Source organism: Triticum urartu, chromosome 2A (genome assembly GCF_056163025.1).
Source record: "Triticum urartu cultivar PI428250 chromosome 2A, HENAU_Tu73, whole genome shotgun sequence".
Classification (NCBI taxonomy): Eukaryota; Viridiplantae; Streptophyta; class Magnoliopsida; order Poales; family Poaceae; genus Triticum; species Triticum urartu.
The window spans coordinates 746,892,730-746,911,179 of NC_141874.1; the positions used below are offsets into that span (position 1 = coordinate 746,892,730).

The 18,450-nt window shown below is 46.8% G+C and overlaps 1 long non-coding RNA gene across 1 annotated transcript; it reads left to right on the forward strand.

Annotated features, from left to right (window-relative positions):
• The first annotated feature begins 17,178 nt into the window (after positions 1-17,178).
• LOC125534528 (uncharacterized) lies at positions 17,179-17,796 on the forward strand. Its single transcript, XR_007294505.2, has 2 exons — positions 17,179-17,388; positions 17,536-17,796. It is a non-coding gene; the product is annotated as an uncharacterized LOC125534528 (long non-coding RNA).
• The last annotated feature ends 654 nt before the right edge of the window (positions 17,797-18,450 follow it).

The window sequence follows — 18,450 nt, forward strand, 5'->3', positions numbered from 1 at the left end:
TTGGTTCTCAAAAACTGAGGGAAATACTTAGGCTACTTTGCTGCATCATCCCTTCCTCTTCGGGGAAAACCAACGCAGTGCTAAAAGAGGTAGCAGTGGGCGGCTACACCCGTGTTCCGAATCGGCCCTCCAGTTCAGCTTGCTTCATGGGTCAATAAGGGATTGGACTGGGGATCCGTCAATGAAGTGCATACTCTGCAAAGTCGCATCCGAAGCCTTATTGAGAAGGGCATCGATCTTGTGAACGTCGTTCAAATAATGCTAGTCCGCTGGATCCTACCATGTCAGCGACGGCCTCTTCGTATGTGGGAGTTTAACCCAGAAGGGCACGGACCCTACAGCACTTCTTCGGCACTACACACGAAGGAATGTGGAAATTATATTTCGGGGAACGAGAGCAATGGCCTTGACTGCAATCATCCGGACACTTCGGTAAGTATTCGGTATCCAAGCACCTTCCATTCAAGTATCTCTTAACAAGATATTGAACAATTCGTCCCTGTACAGGACTGGATAAAGAAAGCGGTGATGATCTGGTGTCCGGTGCCTCTTCCTGAAGGCCCTGCGACCGACCTGCTAACGAGGATGCTGGTTCCAACACCGTACCAGGTGACCGCGTTCGGGGAAAACGAAACCCTTTTACCCAAGGGAAAAAGTGCAGAGGAAGCCTTCCAGGGCAAGAAGAGGGCCGCCTCTGAAGGTCAGGAGGGGAAGTCTTCCAAGAAGAGAAAAACACCGTCATTGAGCGGCTTGGGCCGGCGAATGATGACGAGGACGAACCTTACGGCAAAATGTAAGCGTGGCTGGGGCATCTCATTATTTTCCTATTAGTGAAGTAATCATCCGATATATGTTCATCCACGCAGGTTAACACCTGGTGCTTCTCAATCGTTCTCCTCCTTGGGAGATCTTCTTCCGGAGATGATGGAGAGTGATACGCCTTCTCTGGCCCCATCGCCCAATAGGGGGGATGATACCGAAGTATCGTCTCAAAGGGCTCCTCCCGAACACCAAGTGGTACAAGAAACGGAGAAGGCGTTACCTGAAGGCGGCGCCTCTATCACTCGGGGTTCCGGGATCAAGACTGGAGTCCCCGAACCGTCCGGTTTATAGCCGGAGACGATTCTGGAAGTAAGTAAGCGGGGTCCTTCGTGGGAAGGCCGTACTTCGGTGGTGGTTTCCAAGACCCAAGGGTGCCGGAGCCGCTGACGAACTTGCTATGACGAGCATCCCTTTTAGAAGAGCACCGTACCTTGATGGCTACGGTGGTCAAAAAGGTTCTATCCGCGAAGAGTGGATTGGGCGAGGCCTTCACGGGCCTTCTGAGAGGTTTTGAGGTTTGTGATGTAGTTTTGTCAATTGAATTTTATTGACAGAATGCACCTGTTGTATATGCAGTAGCCCCTGAGACTCGGATTGTCTTCCGAAGGAAGCGATCAGAGGATCAAAGAGATATGCTCAGGTGTTAACCTTGGTTTAATTTGAAATACAGGCTGCTGCCCCTCCTGTGGCTTCCCAGAGTACGAAAGTGGCCATACTACAGCAAAAGCTGGATATTGCGGAGGATGACATTGCATTGATCAACAGGCGTCTTGATGACTCCCAAGGTACGTATTTCGAGCATTCTTTACACCAGTGTGCTTGACACAGGAAAGTGTTGTATTAAATGTGCATACAATGCAGATGGTGCTGCTGCCGTGGAGGCTCTTTGGGCGGAGCTAGTCCGGGCCAAGGAGCGGGTCCGGCTTAGTGATGCTGCTGCTAAAGAGGCATCGGTTGATCTGAAGGCCGAACAAGTTGCACGATGCCAGGTCGAGGAGAAGGTATCCACAATGACACTTGCTGTGGAGAATGCCACTGGCCGCTGCGAAATTCTTGAGAAGGAGAATGAAGCCCTAACGGCTGAACTGGACAAGGCCCGATAGGAGGCAAGAGAAGCGCGATCGGAGTCTAGAGCACTCTGTGAGGAGGTTTGGCAGGCGAAGGAGATAATGGCTGGAATGCTTTTTCTGCTGCAGACTAAGTTTGGCGACCCGGACTATGCTCAGCTGAACCAAGTGTGGAGTTCTTCGGACGAGTATTTGGACTTGCCGAAGAGTTCTTCCGATGCAACACGGTATTACCAAGCGCGAGCTAGATATGCAACGAAGAAGCTTTTTTGGTCACAGTTCGGTGCGTCGAAGCACCCGCTGTTGCTTAATGAACAGATGTCCCAATGGGCTGAACTTCATAGGGTATCTGGCGCTGCCATGAAGGATGTTATAATCCGGCTGTGGCCAACCAAACCTGTTCCGAGTAGCTATTTCGGCTTGGTGCAGAAGCTTGTCGACGTGGTGCCGCGAATCGATGCTGCAAAGCGATCGGCGTGCATTGAAGATGCACATATGGCCCTTGCCCGAGTCAAGACATTTTGGGGAAATATGAAGGTCGTTGACGTCGCTACGAATGGTCCGCCCGGGGTAGGGACCGTCCGAAACCGGAGAGTTACTTTGAAGACGTCCTGGAGGCCGCCCGCTTGATAGAGGGTCAATGTTCGAAAAACATAATGCTCGAGTGAAGTGTATGATGATTGTAAAAGACAACTTTGTAGTTAATGTATTTGTGTTTTGCTCGAAAGCTTGAATTCCTCCTGTGCGGTTGTTTTAATATAATCTGAAAGTTTTCTAGTCGTCGGCTTCAGCCCCCTCGTAGGAAGTATGGGGGTGTTCGGTAGAGAATTTAATCACTCTTTATCCAACGTCTTGGTCCATGAAGGAGGTGATAATGCGGCGAACCAGGCAATCAGACTATAAGGCGTTAACACTTTCACTTAACCATAGGAGTTTTATGGTGGGGCTACGACATAGCCCCTGGTGTGTATGCGGCGTGTGGTGCCTAGCATCTCTGATCTAAAAAAGATCCTTCATGTTACACGGAGAATCGCTAAGGATTCCAAGAAGTTGTCAAGTGGCTGACCAGCTCTCGCCGCATCATGACAGTCAGTTTTCGGCTTTCTCTACTGAGGTGCTCATCCGGTCTAGGCCAGGGCACAATCGCAGTAGTTCTCCCTTTACTACCCTAGCCGATAGAGCGGAATGTAGGGTAGCAAACACAGGAGCCGGGCAACCCAACTATTGACCCAAGACAATGATTCGGAGCTGATGCATATAAGGCCAAACTTGCAATGCCTAAGTACGCTATAGAGCTGTTTGGACTTTTACTGGCAGCTCATTCGTTCCCATGCCGAGCCCCTGGCAGGTTATGTCGAGGTGTATCCGCAGAGCAGCTGTTAAGGCCGTACTTGAAAGAGCATGGAAGATCAGTTCAGATGAGACTTACTGAGAACGGAGCGATGTGCCAATGGTAAATTTATGTATATATATATATATATATATAATAATAATAATAATAATAATAATAATAATAATAATAATAATAATAATAATAATAAAAGACCGCAGACCTGGCTATTTGATATGCATGGGGTCGGGATCAGAGGAAAGAGGGCATAGTACAGGCTCGGAATAAAGAGTGCAGTCCACAAAAAGTTATTTTTGGACCTCCTGTCGCACGTCTGCGTCGCCCGTCCCCGGGGAGGGGAGTCCTTAATGGAAGTAGCCCCTTAGGTGAGCGTACGGATCTGGGCTCCGATAGAGTCCGTTGTAGATGTTGTCCAGCTGGTCACTTGTTATTTAGGGATGATACATAAAAATAAAGTAAGCAGATAGAAAATGTTACGGGAATGCTTGCAGAGTGTCCGTGTTATGCTTCCGTCGATGCCCATGGTATCTTGAGTGCGTAGTGATGTGCGCGAGGTGCAAATTTTGCCAGTACAGTACGTGGGTGGCGGAAGATGGACTGCTATTCACGTTCCCGGAGTAGTCGAACATAGGAGGGAAACTGTTTCTGGCCCCTGGCGTTCTGCTGGCGAGCCGATCCGTCGTCTTTGTCACCTGGTGGCCTCCTCCCCTTGTGATCAGCGTTAAGCTTGCCTGCCTGCTTGAAGAGCCAACAGTTTCGGTTGGTATGGTTAGCTGGCATATCAGGTTGACCGTGAATCTGACAAGGTCGGTCCAATATCCTGTCAAGGGTGGATGGTCCATCCTGGTTTGCCTTTAGTGGCTTCTTCCATTGACCAGGCTTTGAATTGTGAAATCCGGCGTTCACCGCTGTGTCGCGTATATTACTGCGACTATTGTGTTCAGTTTGTCGTGGCTTGCCGTTGACATCTCATATTTTGGAGGTGCCCGGGCTGTTGTTGTCGTTGCTTTTACGAGCCAGCCAGTTGTCTTCTCCCGCGCAGAAGCGGGTCATTAGAGTGGTAAGGGATGCCATGGATTTGGGTCCTTCCGGGCCGAGGTGATGCGCTAACCATTCGTCAAGGACGCTATGTGTTGGAAATATGCCCTAGAGGCAATAATAAATTGATTATTATTATATTTCCTTGTTCATGATGATCATTTATTATCCATGCTAGAATTGTATTGATAGGAAACTCAGATACATGTGTGGATACATAGACAACACCATGTCCCTACTAAGCCTCTAGTTGACTAGCTCGTTGATCAATAGATGGTCACGGTTTCCTGACCATGGACATTGGATGTCGTTGATAACGGGATCACATCATTAGGAGAATGATGTGATGGACAAGACCCAATCCTAAGCCTAGCACAAGATCGTGTAGTTCGTATGCTAAAGCTTTTCTAATGTCAAGTATTATTTCCTTAGATCATGAGATTGTGCAACTCCCGGATACCGTAGGAATACTTTGGGTGCGCCAAACGTCACAACGTAACTGGGTGGCTATAAAGGTGCACTACGGGTTTCTCCGAAAGTGTCTGTTGGGTTGGCACGAATCGAGACTGGGATTTTTCACTCCGTGTAAACGGAGAGGTATCTCTGGGCCCACTCGGTAGGACATCATCATAATGTGCACAATGTGACCAAGGAGTTGATCACAGGATGATGTGTTACGGAACGAGTAAAGAGACTTGCCGGTAACGAGATAGAACAAGGTATCGGGATACCGACGATCGAATCTCGGGCAAGTATCGTACCGATGGACGAAGGGAATTGCATACGGGATTGATTAAGTCCTTGACATCGTGGTTCATCCGATGAGATCATCGTGGAACATGTGGGAGCCGACATGGGTATCCAGATCCCGCTATTGGTTATTGACCGGAGAGTCATCTCGGTCATGTCTGCATGTCTCCCGAACCCGTAGGGTCTACACACTTAAGGTTCGATGACGCTAGGGTTATAAAGGAAGTTTGTATGTGGTTACCGAATGTTGTTCGGAGTCCCGGATGAGATCCCGGATGTCAGGAGGAGTTCCGGAATGGTCCGGAGGTAAAGATTTATATATGGGAAGTCCTGTTTTGGTCACTGGAAAAGTTTCGGGTTTTATCGGTAACATACCGGGACCACCGGGAGGGTCCCCGGGGTCCACCAAGTGGGGCCACAAGCCCCGGAGGGCTGCATGGGCCAAGTGTGGGAGGGGACCAGCCCCAGGTGGGCTGGTGCGCCCTCCCACCAAGGCCCAAGGCGCAGGGAAGAGGGGAAGGGGCAAACCCTAGGGCAGATGGGCCCTAAGGCCCACCCTGGTGCGCCTCCCCCTCTCCCCTCCCCTTGGCCGCCCCTAGATGGGATCTAGGGGGCTGCCGCCACCCCTAGGGAGGGAACCCTAGGTGGGGGCGCAGCCCCTCCCCTCCCCTTATATATAGTTGAGGTTTGGGCTGCCCAATACACACGAGTTCCTCTCCTCTTGTTGGCGCAGCCCTACCTCTCTTTCTCCTCGTTTCTTGCGGTGCTTGGCGAAGCCCTGCTGGAGTACCACGCTCCTCCACCACCACCACGCCGTTGTGCTGCTGCTGGATGGAGTCTTCCTCAACCTCTCCCTCTCTCCTTGCTGGATCAAGGCATGGGAGACATCACCGGGCTGTACGTGTGTTGAACACGGAGGTGCCGTCCATTCGGCACTAGGATCATCGGTGATTTGGATCACGACGAGTACGACTCCATCAACCCCGTTCTCTTGAACGCTTCCGCTTAGCGATCTACAAGGGTATGTAGATGCACTCTCCTTCCCCTCGTTGCTGGTCTCTCCATAGATAGATCTTGGTGACACGTAGGAAAATTTTGAATTTCTGCTACGTTCCCCAACAGTGGTATCAGAGCCAGGTTTATGCGTAGTTTCTATGCACGAGTAGAACACAAAGTAGTTGTGGGTGTTGATTTTGTTCAATATGCTCACCGTTACTAGTCCAATCTTGATTCGGCGGCATTGTGGGATGAAGCGGCCCGGACCAACCTTACACGTACACTTACGTGAGACCGGTTCCACCGACTGACATGCACTAGTTGCATAAGGTGGATGGCGGGTGTCTGTCTCTCCCACTTTAGTCGGATCGGATTCGATGAAAGGGATCCTTATGAAGGGTAAATAGAAATTGGCATATCACGTTGTGGTTTTTGCGTAGGTAAGAAACGTTCTTGCTAGAAACCCATAGCAGCCACGTAAAACATGCAAACAACAATTAGAGGACGTCTAACTTGTTTTTGCAGGGTATGCTATGTGATGTGATATGGCCAAGAAGAATGTGATGAATGATATGTGATGTATGAGATTGATCATGTTCTTGTAATAGGAATCACGACTTGCATGTCGATGAATATGACAACCGGCAGGAGCCATAGGAGTTGTCTTTATTTATTTATGACCTGCGTGTCAACATAAATGTCATGTAATTACTTTACTTTATTGCTAACCGTTAGCTGTAGTAGTAGAAGTAATAGCTGGCGAGACAACTTCATGAAGACACGATGATGGATATCATGATGATGGAGATCATGGTGTCATGCCGGTGACGATGATGATCATGGAGCCCCGAAGATGGAGATCAAAAGAAGCAAATTATATTGGCCATATCATTCACTATTTGATTGCATGTGATGTTTATCATGTTTATACATCTTATTTGCTTAGAACGACGGTAGTAAATAAGATGATCCCTCATTAAAATTTCAAGAAAGTGTTCCCCCTAACTGTGCACTGTTGCGAAAGTTCGTCGTTTTGAAGCACCACGTGATGATCGGGTGTGATAGATTCTTACGTTCGAATACAATGGGTGTTGACGAGCCTAGCATGTACAGACATGGCCTCGGAACACATGCAAACACTTAGGTTGACTTGACGAGCCTAGCATGTACAGACATGGCCTCGGAACACAGCAAACCGAAAGGTCGAGCATGAGTCGTATGGTAGATACGATCAACATCAAGATGTTCACCGATGTTGACTAGTCCGTCTCACGTGATGATCGGACACGGCCTAGTTGACTCGGATCATGTAATCACTTAGATGACTAGAGGGATGTCTATCTGAGTGGGAGTTCATAAGATGAACTTAATTATCCTGAACATAGTCAAAAGGTCTTCGCAAATTATGTCTTAGCTCGCGCTTTAGTTCTACTGTTTAGATATGTTCCTAGAGAAAATTTAGTTGAAAGTTGATAGTAGCAATTATGCGAACTAGGTCCATAAACTGAGGATTGTCCTCATTGCTTCATAGAAGGCTTATGTCCTTAATGCACCGCTCAGTGTGCTGAACCTCGAACGTCGTCTGTGGATGTTGCGAACATCTGACATACACGTTTTGATAACTACGTGATAGTTCAGTTAAACGGTTTAGAGTTGAGGCACCGAAGACGTTTTGAAACGTCGTGAAACATATGAGATGTTTTGAGGGCAGAAATTGGGATTTCAGGCTCGTGCCCACGTCAAGAGGTATAAGACCTCCGACGATTTTCTTAGCCTGCAAACTAAGGGAGAAAAGCTCAATTGTTGAGCTTGTGCTTAGATTGTCTGAGTACAACAATCATTTGAATCAAGTGGGAGTTGATCTTCCGGATAAGATAGTGATGTTTCTCCGAAGTCATTACCACCAAGCTGCTAGAGCTTTGTGATGAACTATAATATATCAGGGACATATATGATGATCCTTGAGATATTCGCGATGTTTGACACCACAAAAGTAGAAATCAAGAAGGAGCATCAATTGTTGATGGTTGGTGAAACCACTAGTTTCAAGAAGGGCAAGGGCAAGAAGGGATACTTCATGAAACGGCAAATCAGCTGCTGCTCTAGTGAAGAAACCCAAGGTTGAACCCAAACCCGAGACTAAGTGCTTCTGTAATAAGGGGAACAGCCACTGGAGCAGAATTACCCTAGATACTTGGTAGAGGAGAAGGCTGGCAAGGTCGATAGAAGTATATTGGATATACATTGTGTTAATGTGTACTTTACTAGTACTCCTAGTAGCACCAGGGTATTAGATACCGGTGCGGTTGCTAAGTGTTAGTAACTCGAAACAAAAGGCTACGGAATAAACGGAGACTAGCTAAAAGGTGAGATGACGATATGTGTTGGAAGTATTTCCAAGGTTGATCAAATATCGTACGCTCCCTCTACCATCGAGATTGGTATTAAAACCTAAATAATTGTTATTTGGTGTTTGCGTTGAGCATAGACATAATTGGATTACGTCTATCGCAATATGTGTATTCATTTAAGGAGAATAATGGTTACTCTGTTTATTTGAATAATACCCTCAATGGTCTTGGACCTAAAATGAATGGTTCATTGAATCTCGATCGTAGTGATACACATGTTCATGCCAAAAGATATAAGATAGTAATGATAGTACCACCTACTTGTGGCACTGCCACATAAGTCATATCGGTATAAAACGCATGAAGGAGCTCCATGTTGATGGATCTTTGGGCTCACTCGTTTTTGAAAAGTTTGAGACATGCGAACCATGTCTATTGGTGTATATGCATGAAGAACCTCCATGCAAATGGACCGTTTTGACTCACTTGATTTTGAATCACTTGAGACATGCAAATCATACCACATGGGCAAGATGACTGAAAGCCTCATTTTCAGTAAAAATGGAACTAGAAAGCAACTTGTTGGAAGTAACAAATTTTGATGTGTGCAGTCCAATGAGTGCTGAGGCGTGTAGTGGATATCGTTATGTTCTTACTTCACAGATGATTTGAGTAGATGTTGAGTATATTTACTTGATGAATCACGAGTCTGAATTATTGAAAGGTTCAAGTAATTTCAGGGTGAAGTTCAAAGATCGTCGTGACAAGAGGATAAAAGATCTATGATATGATCATAGAGATGAATATCTGAATTATGAGTTTGGCACATAATTAAGACATTGTGGAAATTGTTTCAGAACTAATACAGCCTTGAACACCGTAGCGTGATGGTGTGTCCGAACATCATAACTGCACCCTATTGGATATGATGCATACCATGATGTCTCTTATCGAATTACCACAATAGTTTATGGGTTAGGCATTAGAGACAACCACATTCACTTTAAAGAGGGCACCACGTAATTCCGATGAGATGACACCGTATGAACTATGGTTTAGAGAAACCTAAGCTGTCATTTCTTAAAAGTTTGAGGTTGCGACACTTATGTGAAAAAGTTTCAGGCCGATAAGCTCGAACCCAAAGCGGATAAATGCATCTTCATAGGACACCCAAAACAGTTGGGTATACCTCCTGTCTCAGATCCGAAAGCAATAAGGGATTGTTTCTAGAATCGGGTCCTTTCTCGAGGAAAAGTTTCTCTCGAAAGAATTGAGTGGGAGAATGGTGGAGACTTGATGAGGTTATTGAACCGTCTCTTCAACTAGTGTGTGGCAGGGCACAGGGAGTTGTTCCTGTGGCACCTACACCAATTGAAGTGGAAGCTTATGATAGTGATCATGAAACTTCAGATCAAGTCACTACCAACCTCGTGGGATGACAAGGATGCGTACTACTTCAGAGTGGTACGTAATTCTGTCTTGGAAGTCATGTTGCTAGACAACAATGAACCTACGAGCTATGGAGAAGCGATGGTGGGCCTGGATTCCGATAAATGGCTCAAGGCCATAAAATCCGATAGAGGATCCATGTATGAAAACAAAGTGTAGACTTTGGAAGAACTACTTGATGGTCGTAAGGCTGTTGGGTACATATGGATTTTAAAAGGAAGACGGACAATGATGGTAAGTATCACCATTAAGAAAGCTCGACTTGTCGTTAAGATGTTTTCCGACAAGTTCAAGGAGTTGACTATGATGAGACTTTCTCACTCGTAGCGATGCTAAGAGTCTGTTGGAATTATATTAGCGATTACTGCATTGTTTATGAAATCTTGCAGATAGGATGTCAAAAAACCATTGTTTCCTCAACGATTTTCTTGAGGAAAGGTTGTATGTGATACAACCAGAAGGTTTTGTCAATCTTGAAAATGCTAATAAGTATGCAAAGCTCCAGCAATCCTTCTAAGGACTGGAGTAAGCATCTCGGAGTTGGAATGTATGCTTTGATGATGATCAAAGATTTTGGGTGTATGCAAAGTTTATGAGAAACTTGTATTTCCAAAGAAGTGAGTGGGAGCACTATAGAATTTCTGATGAGTATATGTTGTTGACATATTGTTGATCAGAAATGATGTAGAACTTCTGGAAAGCATATAGGGTTATTTGGAAAGTATTTTTCAATGGAAAGCCTGGATTAAGCTACTTGAACATTGAGCATCAAGATCTATAAGGATAGAGCAAAACGCTTAATGGTACTTTCAAATGAGCACATACCTTGACATGATCTTGAAGGTGTTCAAGATGGATCAGTCAAAGAAGGAGTTCTTGCCTGAGTTGTAAGGTATGAAGTTAAGACTTAAAGCTCGACCATGGCAGAAGAAAGAGGAAGGACGAAGGTCGTCCCCTATGCTTTTGTCATAGGCTCTCTACAGTATGCTATGCTGTGTGCCGCACCTGAAGTCTGCCTTGCCATGAGTCAGTCAAGGGGTACAAGAGTGATCCAAGAATGGATCACAGGACAGCGGTCAAAGTTATCCTTAGTAACTAGAGGAATAAGGATATGTTTCTCGGTTATGGAGGTGATAAAGAGTTCGCGTAAAGAGTTGCGTCGATGCAAGCTTAACACCTATCCGGATAGCTCTGAGTAGAGATACCGGATACGTATAATGGAGCAACAATTTAGAATAGCTCCAAGTAGAACAGTTATTTGAAGTGGCTCCAAATGTAGCGTAGTAGTCGCATCTAAAAGATGACATAGAAATTTGCGAAGTACATACGGATCTGAATGTTGCAGACCCGTTGACTGAAACCTCTCTCACAAGCATAACATGATCAAACCCAGAACTTTTTGGGTGTTAGTCACATGGAGATGTGACCTTGAGTGTTAATCACATATCGATGTGAACTGGATTATTGACTCTAGTGCAAGTGGGAGACTGTTGGAAATATGCCCTAGAGGCAATAATAAATTGATTATTATTATATTTCCTTGTTCATGATAATCGTTTATTATCCATGCTAGAATTGTATTGATAGGAAACTCAGATACATGTGTGGATACATAGACAACACCATGTCCCTAGTAAGCCTCTAGTTGACTAACTCGTTGATCAATAGATGGTCACGGTTTCCTGACCATGGACATTGGATGTCGTTGATAATGGGATCACATCATTAGGAGAATGATGTGATGGACAAGACCCAATCCTAAGCCTAGCACAAGATCGTGTAGTTCGTATGCTAAAGCTTTTCTAATGTCAAGTATCATTTCCTTAGACCATGAGATTATGCAACTCCCGGATACCGTAGGAATACTTTGGGTGTGCCAAACATCACAACGTAACTGGGTGGCTATAAAGGTGCACTACGGGTATCTCCGAAAGTGTCTGTTGGGTTGGCACGAATCGAGACTGGGATTTGTCACTCCGTGTAAACGGAGAGGTATCTCTGGGCCCACTCGGTAGCACATCATCATAATGTGCACAATGTAACCAAGGAGTTGATCACGGGATGATGTGTTACGGAACGAGTAAAGAGACTTGCCGGTAACAAGATAGAACAAGGTATCGGGATACCGACGATCGAATCTCGGGCAAGTATCGTACCGATGGACGAAGGGAATTGCATACGGGATTGATTAAGTCCTTGACATCGTGGTTCATCCGATGAGATCATCGTGGAACATGTGGGAGCCGACATGGGTATCCAGATCCCGCTGTTGGTTATTGACCGGAGAGTCATCTCGGTCATGTCTGCATGTCTCCCGAACCCGTAGGGTCTACACACTTAAGGTTCGATGACGCTAGGGTTATAAAGGAAGTTTGTATGTGGTTAGCGAATGTTGTTCAGAGTCCCGGATGAGATCCCGGATGTCACGAGGAGTTCCGGAATGGTCCGGAGGTAAAGATTTATATATGGGAAGTCCTGTTTTGGTCACCGGAAAAGTTTCGGGTTTTATCGGTAACGTACCGGGACCATCGGGAGGGTCCCGGGGGTCCACCAAGTGGGGCCACAAGCCCGGAGGGCTGCATGGGCCAAGTGTGGGAGGGAACCAGCCCCAGGTGGGCTGGTGCGCCCCCCACCAAGGCCCAAGGCGCAAGGAAGAGGGGAAGGGGCAAACCCTAGGGCAGATGGGCCGTAAGGCCCACCCTGGTGCGCCTCCCCCTCTCCCCTCCCCTTGGCCGCCCCTAGATGGGATCTAGGGGGCTGCCGCCACCCCTAGGGAGGGAACCCTAGGTGGGGGCGCAGCCCCTCCCCTCCCCTTATATATAGTTGAGGTTTGGGCTGCCCAATACACACGAGTTCCTCTCCTCTTGTTGGCGCAGCCCTACCTTTCTTTCTCCTCGTTTCTTGCAGTGCTTGGCGAAGCCCTGCTGGAGTACCACGCTCCTCCACCACCACCACGCCATTGTGCTGCTGCTGGATGGAGTCTTCCTCAACCTCTCCCTCTCTCCTTGCTGGATCAAGGCATGGGAGACGTCACCGGGCTGTACGTGTGTTGAACATGGAGGTGCCGTCCGTTCGGCACTAGGATCATCGGTGATTTGGATCACGACGAGTACGACTCCATCAACCCCGTTCTCTTGAACGCTTCCGCTTAGCGATCTACAAGGGTATGTAGATGCACTCTCCTTCCCCTCGTTGCTGGTCTCTCCATAGATAGATCTTGGTGACACGTAGGAAAATTTTGAATTTCTGCTACGTTCCCCAACACTATGTCTGAAGCCCACAAGGGCTTCTGCGTCCGGACAGTCGATAATTTGGTTCTTTTTGACTAAGAACCTGGTCCAGAGCTCCCTGGCTGACTCGCCGAACTCCTGGACAATGTGACTTAAGTCATCGGCGTATAATGGTCGGACATATGTTCCCTGGAAATTGCCTCGAAAGGCGTCTTCCAAATCTTCCCAGTTGCCAATGGAATTTTCTGGCAAACTGTTTAGCCAGTACAGAGCTGGCCCTTTAAGCTTGAGAGGTAGGTATTTAATGGCGTGGACGTCGTCTCCACGGGCCATGTGAATATGAAGGAGGTAATCCTCGATCCATACCGCAGGATCTGTTGTTACATCGTATGATTCGATGTTGATGGGTTTAAACCCGTCTGGGAATTCGTGCTCCATTACTTCGCTAGTGACGCAGAGAGGGTGTGCGGCTCCTCTATGTTGGGCCACACTATGAAGCACCTCCGGCGGGTTCCGCTTACGGTGTACGGCCCAGGCATAATCGGATTTATAGCATCCGAATAGGCGACCATCATCATCGGTCGGGATATATCTTCGTGATCTATACGTCAATCGTGTACATCCTGCTCTACCTCGGTGTATTGGTTGATATCGCGGGTATTCCTCCGAGCTATTTTGTTTTGACGGCCGGATGGGTTGGTATGGTGCTCTGCTTGGGCTGCTTCTTGGACTGCACCGAACTGTGGTCGGCCTGCCGCATTATTCGATGGTGGTATGGGCTCCATCGCCCTGCCATCGTATTGAGGGAGACACCTATTCTTTGGGTGGCTTTTGACTGGGTTGCTAAGGCCGTGTTCTTTGGCGGCCAAGACCTCGGTCCATCTGTCATTGAACAAATCTTGGCTTGCTTGAAGCTGCAGCTGCTTCTTTCTTAGGCTCCTTGCAGTGGCTATAAGCTGGCGTTTAAAGCGCTTCTGCTCGAGAGGTTCCTTGGGCATGGTAAAGTCTTCGTCGCCGAGGATCTCCTCTTCCTCGGAGGGTGGGAGATAATTGTTGTCCTCTGAGTCCCCATATGTGGTCCGTTCATCAGAGCTGTCCTGCCCGCCTTCCTGTTCATCCTGCTCGGATTCTACCTCCACAGGGTCTTTGTTGGCAGTGTTTTCTCTTGGGCGATGTGGCCTAGGGTGCCGGTTTCCGGGCTGTGTACCAGGCGGTTTATTCTCGACTGGATTCTCCTTATCATCGTCGAGAGTGCCATAAGGTGTGTCTTTCATACACATATCATACCAGGAAGTGGTCTTCCCGTGTCGAATGGGTAATAAGCTCTGGCCTTGCCCCTCATCATCGTCCAAACCGTCGATGTCTTCAGGGCAGGGGTCGGGCGTGTTGGTTAGGTCTTCAATAGCGGCGACGAGCTAGGTGGCGGGTGGGAAACAAAATTCTCCATCGTCCGCTGAAAGTTCGAACCGAACATAGTTCGACGACGGGTTGTTTGCCAGGGATAGGTTTTTTAGCGAGTTTAGTATGTCACCCATGGGCGCGTGTTGGAAGACATCTGCGGCACTGAACTTGAAGATCGATAACTGATCAAGTTCGGTATATGCTGGCTCGCAGGGTTCGGAGTTCGACGTCAGAGGCGAGTCCGGGGTTTCGTTGATGCGGATACTGTAGGAAGTGGAATCTGCGTGCGGTTCCAATGCCGCGGAAACGGTAGCCCCTGTAATGGAGTCAAGCTTTCCATCCTCGGGCAATTTGATTTGCTTTGGATTTAAAGCCGGAGCTGCTACAGGAGCTATCTCCTGGGTGCTGCCTGATAATAGGTTTAAGCCATGTTCGTCGGGGCAATGGGGAGCAGCGGACGTGGTCTCGAATCCGTCGAAGATCAAATCTCCATGGATGTCCGCGACGTAATTCATGCTCCCGAATCTGACCTGATGGCCAGGGGCGTAGCTGTCGGTCTGCTCCAGATGGCCAAGCGAGTTGGCCTGCAGTACGAAGCCGCCGAAAACGAAGATCTGTCCGGGGAGGAAGGTTCCTCCTTGGACAGCGTGATTATTGACGATCGAAGGGGCCATCGAGCCTTCTGCCGATGGCACAGTGGAACTCTCAATGAAAGCACCAATGTCAGTGTCAAAACCTGTGGATCTCGGGTAGGGGTCCCGAACTGTGCGTCTAGGATCGATGGTAACAGGAGACCGGGAACACGATGTTTACCCAGGTTCAGGCCCTCTCTATGGAGGTAATACCCTACTTCCTGCTTGATTGATCTTGATGAATATGAGTATTACAAGAGTTGATCTACCACGAGATCGTAATGGCTAAACCCTAGAAGTCTAGCCTATGAATATGGTAATGAGTATATGTCCCTCTTTCCGGACTGCCCCCTACGGTTTATATAGACACAGAGGGGATCTAGGGTTTACATGGAGTCGGTTACATAAGAAGGAATCTTCGGTCGCCAAGCTTGCCTTCCACACCAAGTAGAGTCCAATCCGGACACGATGCAGTCTTCGGTCTTCATGTCTTCACAGCCCATCAGTCCGGCTCATAGATAACAGACTAGACGCCCGAGGACCCCTTAGTCCAGGACTCCCTCAGTCTCCCCGCACCCAAGCCTGGCTCGTGCCATGTGGTGGCACTCTAGTGGCGGTTCGTGTCGAACCGGTATTAAAGGGGGGACCTTTAGTCACCACCCTTTAGTGCCGGTTACAGAACCGGCACTAAAGGCCCTTATGAACCGGTGCTAAATCCCGGTTCTGCACTAGTGAGGACGAGCTCCATGATTTATAGGTTGATGCCATACAAGAGGTTGGTGCTCAGAAAATGGTACGCCAACTTGGGCAAATTATGGTAGCTCAGTGGCTCTTCTCTGATGAGATGGTGTCGGTGAGGCTAATTTGTTTAAGGGCGGGAATGGCACCAAGCTCGTTCATCAAATAGTGGTGCTTTAGTGCTAAATTCCTGGATTGTGCTCTAAATCCCTCCGTACTGAGCATAACTGCTAGGCTTGACTAATAAAGTACAAAGAAATTAAAACACCAACAAAACAAGTAGTGGGGGCACATGGAGGAGATTCAATCATGTTGTTTGAACAATAGAAAGAGAACTCATACACTACAAATGATTTATCTAAGTTAAAGTTAAACTAAATAATCATACATACAAACTTGTGTCAAGATATTTAGTAGACTTGTGTGCTCTAGAACTATCATGCATTTACAGTAGTTAAAGATACTAGAGACATAACACACATAAACAAACTACAATGATATATCTTTTCTAGTGCTTTTGTAGTGTTCTTCGATCTATAGAATAGCTTATTTTTACAAAAAAAATTGTTCTATTAAACACCACTCACAAATTTATGAAAGCTAACCCAATTTCTACGAGCATATTTTAACTAAATTTAGCATATTTGTATTTATGGGACACTATAAAATCAAACATTAGTATTTTAAATATTTAGTAGGCCAGCTTGACACTTAAATGTGTTAGTATAAATATTAAGATGCTACTTAACCGTATTCCAAAGTATATACATAAATGCAACATATGTTTAGTACATAAAGCGAGCCTTGCTCACTAAGAAGAGTAGGGGTACAATCCCTTGAGAGGTACTCCCTCTGTAATAAAATTTTAGACGTAAAACATCTTATATTTGATACAGAGAAATTGTATTAGAGTCCTGATGGTCAGAAATATAATTTTTTTTATATCGTTTAGGCTTCTCATATGTTTTTCTTCGGGAAAACATTAAATTTAGAGATATGATGAGTATATGTTTAGTGCATTGTGCGGCAAAACAAAGTAAACATGTTTATTATAAATATATAGGAAATATTCATTTCTAAAATGTGTATAGTACATAATATACAAATTGAGTAGGTGAGGTAGAGGTTCCCAAGAATAGGTTGGGGTTTTGCGGTTACCGAGTGCTTGAGGTATCACGGGAGAAGTCGGCTGTCGGTGTCAAAACCGGCAGATCTTGGGTAGGGGGTCCCGAACTATGCGTCTAAGGATCAAAGGTAACAGGAGGCAGGGGACATGATGTTTACCCAGGTTCGGGCCCTCTTGATGGAGGTAAAACCCTACGTCACACTTGATTGACTTTGATGAGTATACGTATGATGAACATCGAGTTCCCAAACTTTGAGCAGAGGACGCTCGAACTGTTGGCCGAGCACGGCCTCTGGGATCATCTTGAGATTGTCAAACTGTTTAGCAAGTATGCCGCGAGGCTCCAGGAGGTAATTAAGAGGGACAAGGTCCGCCCAGCGGAGAAGGTTGCAAAGTCGGCGAAGGCACGCCAGTAGCTTCTCCTGCGCCTCCACATGGTAGGCAAATATCCCTATCCCTGCCCTTTCCCCCGGACACATGCAAGAACTAACTATTATTTGATTAATCAAGATTTTTATTTACCTGTGATTGCTTGCTGAATTGGACTGCTTACCGAGCTTGCTTCTTTCGGTACTTAATTGCAGTGGTATACTATCTGGAGCGTGAAGCTGGAGTTTGGCTGGAGTTTATCTGGTGATGTCTATGAAGCTGCAGTTTGGTTGTTTGTCTTGACCGAGGATCAAGCCATGAACTTCCGGCAGCCCAGAAACTGTTGTTGTGTGCGGGCTATCTTGTCAGTTTCAGTAATTCGTAAAAAAACCGATTGCTTGTGTGCAATTCATGAATTTGTGGTCTCTGGCACTTAAAAAGTCAAATTTGTCTGTATAACATTCAATCGTCGCCAAGATTCTGCTTCATCAAATTTTGCATGTACAGTCTTATAGTTGCTTGTTGCTTGTGTGCGAGGTCCATGTTGCATCTTTATACAAGATGCCATTCAAATTGTTAGGTTGTGTGTTATGCGCAGAGGTGAGGCAGGGAAGGCAAGGAGAATTCAACATAAGAAACGCAAGGAGGATCCCGCGTGAGGATTAGGTTGATGCCAGTCTCCAGCACCGATTTACACAGCAGCTCCTTTTTTTTGAGAAGGAACACAAAGATTCCATACATCATACGGGCAGTCTGGCCTTCCGCACGATTACATCGTCAGGTAAATCCTCGGCCCAGAGCTGTCTCACAGCTACTCGTCCAGATCCCATTCCACCTAATGAATGGGCTAGCTTATTACATTCACGGGGAGCAAAAGGAGAACATCTAGACATAAAGTTCTGACGAGCAGACAATCTAATCTGTCTGCAGAGATGTCCTTCCGGTGTTCGATCATAGTCCGATGACTGCAGTGCTCGGACCAGAGTCTGGCAGTCTGATTCCACCTGGATGTTCATTATTCCCCATGTAGCAGCAGCATGCATAGCCTCCAGCTCCCCCCCATGTTGTCCATTGCTCTGAAGGCCCCATTAACGTTGACCTTTAATGTCTCACCCACTGGTTTCGTCCAC